Here is an 8,878-nt window from a genome sequence, read left to right as displayed (position 1 = left end):
AGTTTAGTTTATAGAGTGAAGTAAAAATCTAGCTTGGCGGCTTCTTGCTATCTTAAAAACAAAGAAATATATCTACAGATGTTATATATAGGGATTGAACAAAGGCAGGGGCGAATCTCCAATTTTTTTATGGGGGGGAGGGGGCATGGGGGGGGGTCCATCTCCGGATAGTCAAGGGCCTTCGGATGTATAATTATTTTTTCTCCACGTTATTGGGAGTGCAACTTCCCCCCTCCCCCCCCAAACGCCACCCTAGAGCGAAGGCTTAAGCCTCAAAATACTTTTTTTTGGAAAGAGCGTAGTAGTGCGCATCAATCAGCTCGTTCATAGTTTGAACAGTTAATTCCAGGAAACCAAAAGTCTACCGGTTGTTTTAAGGATCTTACGCAGAATAATTTTAAGGAAATTATGATAACCGCTGTGAATTTCCATTTAAAAGAACAAAAATTGTGCATCCGAAAATATAGTGTTTCAAGCTCTGTTCATATTAAAGCGTTACCTGGGCCTTAGTATTTTAGGTTTTTTTTTATTATAGATGGCATTTAAAAGGCCCTAATACATTCCTGAAAAAAAGAAGACAACCAAAAATTTGAAATTGAGACCAACCTTGTTTATAGGAGGGTCTGTTAAATCCGTAAGTTTGATAAGAGTTCATAATCCTGAATAGAGCAAGAAGAGATTTATCTATCACATTCTCTTTCCGGTAAAATTCTAATTTAGCTACTTTTGGCCATCTTGGAATGGGTTTAGGTTAGGAAAATGAAACTTTCAGGTATGGGTCTACAGGCCAAAGAATGTCCTGGGAAGGTATTTTGAAGTACCTACATCCACTCCTTCTCCCCCTAGAGGGTCCTGAAATTTGCCTACACGATATGTCTACACCCATTGAAATTTTGACAAAACAACATTTTACCTTAATTTTCAGTTATCAGTGTCTTTCTCTCTGGCTTTAGCTCTGAAAATGCAATTTTAGTTATTTGAGCAGCATTTTAAGCCATATCAATGTTTTAATTCCAAAATTTAGGAAAAGTATTTGTATATCTTTAAAACCTTATAAATTGGGATTGAGCAAAGTTGTGAAGCTGAAAACAATTTTGTTATGCTTCATTTAAACAGAAAATCTATTTTGCAAGGTTTCACTTCTATAACTCACAGACTTTTAAAGGTCATCAAAGGTCAAGACCCTCTAGAGGGAGAAGGAGTGGAGGTAGGTACTTAAAAATACCTTCCCGGGACATACTTTAGCCTGTAGACTCATCCCTGAAAGTTTCATTTTCTTAATATAACCCCTTTCCAAGATAGTCAAAAGTAGCTAAAGTAGAATTTTACCCTCTTTCCTGATATTGTATTAATATTATTTAGAATAGGTTAACAGTGCTGACTTCCATCTCTAAACAGTAGCCTTAGAGTTGGTCTAGCTAGCCTTGTTGTTTATCTTTCTTTGAAAGCATTATTTAAATCCACCATATAAGCTGAACTGGTGAAGATAGGGTTTTTAATATCTTGGAAACAGGAAAGATATTTACATAAGGCTTTTCAACAGCTACCATTAGGCCAGTCCTAGTAGGCTAGGCTGGCCTAACTTGACAATACCTCCCCCAGTAAGGCAATATTTCAGGTAAATACCTAGTTGAGAAGCTAAGGGTTAAATTCTAGTTTATAGGCATTCTTCTGGTAAAATTGTAGTTAAGGGGTTTTTTGCTATATTAGAAGGCAGTCAAGTTAAGGGATTTGACCTTTGAGGGATGAATGCAGGAACTAGAATATATCCTGGGTAAAATTCTACTTTAGCTACTTTTGGCTATCTTGGAAAGGTGTTGGGTTAGATAAATGAAACTTTCATGGATGGGTCTACATGCTAATGTATGTCCTGGGAAGGTATTTTGAAGTACCTACCTCCACTCCTTCTCTCTCTAGAGGGTCCTCACCTTTGATGACCTTTAAAAAACCATGTGTTATAAATTTGAAATCTTGCAAAATAGATCTCCTGCTTAAATGAAGAACAACAAAGTCGTTTTCAGCTTCACAACTTTGCTTAATCCCAATTTATAAGGCTTTAAAGATATGCAAATACATTTCCAAAATTTTGAATAAAAACATTGATATGGCTTAAAATTCTACTCAAATAACAGGAATTGTGTTTTCAGAACTAAAACCTGAGAAAGAGAAACTGATAATTGAAAATTAAGGTAAAATGTTGTTTTTTCAAAATTTCAATAGGTAGCCTATATTGAAATTTGAAATTTCCAAATATCAATAGGTATTCAATAGACCTGTCATGTAGGCAAATGTTGGACCCTCTAGAGGGAGAAGGAGTGGAGGTAGGTACTTCAAAATTCCTTCCCAGGACATACTTTAGCCTGTAGACTCATTACCTACCTTAAATTACCTTAAATCGCACTTGCTAGCGATAGGACGAATAAAACTCATCTCTGAAAGTTTTATTTTCCTAGCCTAACCTCTTACCAAGATAGCCAAAAGTAGCTAAAGTAGAATTTTACCATATCCTGGGAAGGTTAAACCAAGAAATTATTTCTAAACTCCTTATTTTCATGTCAAGGTAGACTTCCTTATTTGGAAAGAACATAAAAAAGACATTGAGTAGTATGTTCCCCTTTTTGTAGGTCAGTAATTGGTAAATTGTTAGCAGTTCATATTATTGACTTAGGAATAAAGTGAACATACCACTTGATGCCTTTTTCATGCTCTTTACAAATATAGTAATTGCTTTTAAATTTGAATTTCCAATAGAAGCAATTATCATACTTTTAAATAGCATAAAAAAAGGTATTTCACTTTATGGTATTTCACTTTATTTGTAAGTCATTACACTTTATGGTATTTCACTTTATTTGTAAGTCAATAATATTAACTTCCAAAAAATTACCCAGTAATTTAACTGCCCCAGGTCTCTACATGTTTTAAATTAAAAAAAAAAATGCTTTATCTTAATTTTGGGTTTTCAATGTCTTCAAAATTGCATAGGCTAGACCTACATGACAGGTCTTGGTAAATTTGAGGGGTTTATATTACTCACCTACAATAAAATAAACATAGGCTACCCTTTAATGCCTTATACATACTCTTAATAAGGATAATAATTTCTTTACTCAGGAATTCAATTCTAAGCTCTTTACAGACCCTCAAAGATGATTCCTTTTTCTCTTATTTTGGGTAAGCCTGCTGCTTATATATTGTTGTTTGCACCACTCTTGTTTAAACCAGTTTACTGATAAATTGAATTGACTATGACAAAATTGAAACCCAGGAAATATATAGCCAAATTGGGGCTGTATATCTGCTCACAAGAGGGGGGGTTGGTCTGGGGGTAAAGTGGATGTGCAGTTGAAATGTGTGAATTGCAATTATTCTGCATGTAATGAAGTAATTTTTCTTTGTTTTTGATTTTTTTTATAGTCAAAAATAAGAGAAAAGGATATCATCTTTTTTTAGTTTCTTTTCATTTTTTTTTTAGTTTTTTTGTTAGTTTTTAGTTTTTTTTTAGTTTCTTTAACCCTCTGACTGGCTAGGCTTATCCTCCAGTTTATGTGTGCAGCATCTACTGGTTGAATTCTATGCATTCTGCAATTTTTGATGGGGTTTGATTTAATTAGGTTTATTTATGCTACTATCACATGATTTCACTGCTCAAGTGTTCATCTTGTGCTGACAATTTTATACATCCCAATTTCAACCTTCTCACATTATTTATGTTTTTTTGTTATTCAAGGAATTACCCATTCTACATGTTTTTTGTGCTGGTAGATTGATATTTTTTCTCAAGTTTCCTGCTATATGTTTGAATACTTGTGATATTATTGGTGTGTAAAGCAGCATGTTTTATTTTTATAGCAGCTGCTTTAATACTATGCAGTATTTAATACTGGAAGCTGCTAAGTCTTGTTTAGGGTGGGAAGGTATTAATAATAGAATACTAACTGCTCATTTTATAACTAAAAAGTTCAGGGTATCAGTTATAGTAGTATTTGTGCCTTTAGAATTGACTGACAGAGATACTAGTGACTCAGATGAATTTTACTTATAGTTACATGAGCAAATAGACAGGGTCCCAGGTAGAAATATGATGTTTTTACTAGGAGATTTTAACAAAATCTCCTAAAAAATAGTATCCTAGCCTAGGTGAATTTGGTGTAGGAAAAGAAAACAATAATGGATACAGATTTTTGCAATTTTGCTGGTATAACAATCTAGTTATAACCAATACAGTGTTTGATCATAAAATGGCTCATCAGTTAACATGGTATTCATGTGATGGTAAGACAGCAAACCTTATTGATTATGTTATAGTAAACTGAAGACTGGCAGGATCAATATAAGATACTAGGGTATATAGCAGTGCTGTTATTAGTGTTAAAAGTAAAGAACACCATCTAGTAGTGTCAAGGGTTAATTTAAAGCTGAAATTTTGGAAGGGCACCTACCTCCCAGGAAGTTATAATGTTGGTAGACTCCAGGATGAGAACTTGAGAGAAACTTTCCAGGAACAGTTGAATACTAAACTTGAGAGTTTAAAATTTGATAATGTGGAAGATAGTTGGAATAGTTTTCGTAAAATAATTTGTGAAGTTGCTAAAGGTGTCTTAGGGAAGAAATATAGCTAGGACTACAGCTAAGAATATTAGTGAAAAAGCTTTATGTTTAATAGAAAGGAGGAAGGACTTGTACAAGAATTATCTGATAGATCATGAAAACAAAAGGAATCTAAAGAAAGTGGAGAAAGCATTAAAATATGAACTAAGGAGGTGTGAAGTGGAGGCCATGGATATAATTGCTGAGGATCTGGAAGATGCAGCTAGACAGCATAATAGTAAAATACATTACTTGCATGTTAATAACTTGAGAGGGAGTAGCCAATCTGGAATTGGCCCAGTTAAAGATAGGAACAGGGCCACACGTGGTTATAAGGAAAGAATTAAAGAGAGATGGGCGGAACATTTTGAGAATTTGCTAAACCAAGATAGAGTTGCAAGAAAAGATCTAGAGGAAAATGTAAAAGTTTCTGATACCTTGGATGTGAAGGAAGATTTTTTTTTTTGTGAGGAAGAATTAGTAACAGTACTAAAAGGATTAAAAAGTAATAAGGCTTCAGGTTCTGTTTGTGTGGTAAATGAATTTCTTAAATATGGTGGTTCTGAGGTTAAAAATAAGTTACTGAAGATTATGAATATGATTTTTGAAAAAGGGGAAGTACCTAACAATTTAAGGGAAACCTTAATTAAGCCACTTTATAAGTGATAAAAGTGAGTGTGGTAATTATTGAGGCATTAGTCTGGTCTCTGTAGGTAGCAAACTACTTAGTAATATTATTAATACCAAAGTATAGTAATATTTAACTAGCTTGTTGCACTAAACAATTATAAAAAAGTCTATAACAATGTTGATGACATAACAAAAACATACACTAACTGAAAACATAATAACTGAAACATACATTAGCATACCAAGCTAACTGAAACATATCTGTTAATAATTGAAACATACCAAAAAGTTAGCCTACAAAATAACTGAAAACAAACTGTTGCAATCAGCTAATACAAAAGTAAAAATATTCTCAAAATGGATTGTGATAGGACCTAGTATAGAAATCTGTAGAGGCTAAACTACCTTTGAAAGACTGGAAAGTGGTACTTGCAACTATTTCTGATGGAAGTGAATTCTAAGTCTTCCACACTCAGCTAGACAAAGAGTTTGGCCTATTCTTTACTGTGAACATGGTGGGTAAATTTTGTGTTGGTGTTGACAGGTACTACTGTATTCTGTAAAAGTGAAAAAGTGAGTTGGGGTGGTATTATCAATGTTCCTAACAATGCAGAATGTATTTATTAGGTTGGCTCTATTATGTCTGAACTGAAGACTAGGCAACTATAGTCTGTATTCTCTGGTGGTAAGGTATGAGTTTGGTGGCCCTATGTTGTACTTTTTCAACCCTCTCTCTATCTCTTTTATTCAGGGGATACCATACTGATGAGCAATACTCAAGTATTGGACACATAGTTGACGTATAAAGTGACATTAATGAATGAAGAATAAGCTTAGAAAAAGTACACCTTAGATGTAGTAATTGGTAATTTGCCTTATGGGTGATATCTGATACATGTTTATCAAATTTGAGACTTGAATCAAAGCAAATCCCAAGGTCACAAACATAATCTTGAAATTGATTTACCATCAACAAAGTAATGGTAATGTTTAGGCAGTCTATGCAAATAGTGCACAGCACTGCTTTTGGTTTCATTAATAAACATAGAGTTTGCAGTACACCACCAGCTCAGAGCAACCAAATCCTCTTGAAGTAAAGGAATTTCATGTTTGCTCATGACTGACTTGTAGATTTTAACATCATCTGCAAATACTTTTAAGGTTGAATTCCTAACAACACCTGGCAAATCATTGATAAAAAGGCAGAAGAGTACTGGTCCAAGGCAACTGCTGTGTGGAACTCCACTTATGACAGACATAGGTGATGACGAGCATCACCTACTGCAGCATCTAGGGTTCTATTTGTAAGATAATCTGTTGTCCATGATTTAGTTTGTGGGCCAGTACCATGTAGTTGACATTTATTTATCAGAAGTGGGATGGAAATTTTGTCAAATGCTAACAATCAAACAAAATACCATTATCAGCCATCAATTGAAAATCATGAATCACCTCAAGAAGTTGCATATTACAAGATCGTTGTTTACGAAAACCATGCTGAGAAGAATGCCTTAAATTATTTTAAACAAAATGTGCCTGGACTTTACTCACCATAATTTTCTCCATTACACAGGAAAAAATTGATGTATTTGAAATTGGTTTGTAATTATTGAAATGGGACTTTGAACCATTCTTGTACAACAGCCTAATGATAGTTCTTTTCCAAGCTGAACAACATTAACCAGATGAAAGACAAACATTAAAGAGATATGTGAGTGGTCCAGCAAGCACTGATGCAAGTTCACATAACATCACATTGTAAAATCCATCAATATCTGGTGCCTTTCCCAGATCAAGATTTCAGAGTGTCAGATAAACCTGCTGGACTGTAAACTCTGAATCATCAAATTATTTTGTTAAATCTGGAGGAGTAAACTGAGTGTGTGTTTTTGTGTGTTTTTGAGTAAAAACTGAGACAAATACCTTATTGAAAAGTTGTGATTTTACAAAATTATCATCTATATGTGAAAAAGTTTCAGGATCTATAAAGGAAGTGGATGATGGAGATTGTGAAACTTGATTCCTTCTCGCATACTTCCAAAATCTTTTTTGGACTGATGCTATAACATTTGTCTCCACCTCTTGAAGATTTAAACAAAGGAATTTAGTTGCTCTATTTCTAGCTCTTTTATAATTTAACCAAGAATCAAAGGTTTTAAATCTTAAATGATCACGCCACTTATCACCTATATACCACACGTATGATTGAATAGATTGGGATGGAGGAGGAGCATGTGTAGCTGTGTTGGCCTCAGGTGGTTTGGTGCTGCAGTGAGTTGTTAGTATAGACTGATACTTTTTAGACTGAGAGATGCTGTAGACAAAGTTTTAAGAGAAGAACAGTGTGGTTTTAGAAAAGGTAGAGGATGTGTCGACCAAATTTTCACTCTTAGGTTAATAATTGAGAAGTGCCTGAGTTGTCAAACACTTTTGATCCTCAGTTTTATAGATTATGAGCAAGTGTTTGATTCTGTTGATAGAAGACCTTTAGTGAAGGTTTTATCCTTGTATGGTATACCAGACAAATACATTAAAGTGATTAGTGCTATATACAAGAATAACACTGCTGCAGTTAAGGTAGGAAATGAGGTTAGCACTGGTTTTGTGTTAAATCAGGGGTTGAGCAGGGTTTTTTTCTATCCCCCTTCATATGGATTATTTTGATGGGCTTTGTCTTAAGGAGCACTGGAAAGACAATGGGGGACCACAGAATCAAATTGGGAGGAACAAGTCTCCTGAACTTAGATTATGCTGATGATTTAAGCTTCCTAGATGAAAGTGTGAGCAAAATGTCTGAACTTTTAGATGTTTTGTTAGTTCAGGGTGCTAGAATAGGTTTGAAAATGGATGTTAAGAAGACTAAGTCGCTAAGGCATGGAATAAGTGAAGATGAAAAGTTGACGTTGGGTAATGAAAAGATTGATCAGGTCGGCAGCTTAGCTTCATTTACCTTGGTAGTTTTATTAATAACAATGGTGGGAACAGTGAAGATGTTAAAAGTAGAATAGCCAAGGCTCAGGGTGTTTTCTCACAGTTAAAATATTTTGGAAGAATAGGAAGATAAGTCTGCAAACCAAGATTAGAATATTAGAAGCTACAGTGGTCAGATATGGCTCTGAAGCATGGGTGCTCCAAAAATAGATGAAGATTTGCTAGATGTTTTCCAGAGTAATTGCATAAGGATTGTTCTGGGTATCTGGCTGACTGACTGTAGTTCAAATAACAGGCTGTACAAAAAATATGGTTCAATACCACTCTCTATGGCTATAATGAAAGAAAGATTGATGTAGCTAGGGCACATTGTGCAGATGAAGAATGACAGATTGCCAAAGATTGTTCTTTTTGGCCAACCGTCTAGGGCTAAACAGAAAGCAGGTCTTCCTTGTCTAGGGTGGGAGGACGTCATAAAGAAAGATTTAAAGGAAATGGGAACTTCGTGGGAGGGTGTAAAAAGGGAGGCTTTGAATAGATTGGGATGGAGGAGGAGCATGTGTAGCTGTGTTGGCCTCAGGCGGTTTGGTACTGCAGTGAGTTGTTAGTAGTAATAGTAGTAATACTGGCAGGTCCTAATTAGGAAATAAGATGGAAGAATCTGACAATTAAAGGGACTGTTTGTCCCTGGCTTAAATTTGAATTTCCAAGGAAAGCAATTATTATA

General features: G+C 34.7%; 1 protein-coding gene across 1 annotated transcript in view; it reads left to right on the top strand.

The window, feature by feature from the left end:
* The first annotated feature begins 589 nt into the window (after positions 1 to 589).
* coro (protein coronin) overlaps positions 590 to 8,878 on the top strand; it is a 201,588-nt gene continuing 193,299 nt past the window's right edge. The window contains exon 1 of the mRNA XM_089095230.1: positions 590 to 634. The gene's annotated coding sequence lies outside the window, so the exon portion shown is untranslated. The remainder of the gene's footprint in view (positions 635 to 8,878) is intronic.

This window comes from Artemia sp. Qi Xiang Cuo, chromosome 10, assembly GCF_049724085.1.
Source record: "Artemia sp. Qi Xiang Cuo chromosome 10, ASM4972408v1, whole genome shotgun sequence".
Lineage (NCBI taxonomy): Eukaryota > Metazoa > Arthropoda > Branchiopoda > Anostraca > Artemiidae > Artemia > Artemia sp. Qi Xiang Cuo.
This window is presented reverse-complemented; position numbering and strand designations above follow the sequence as displayed.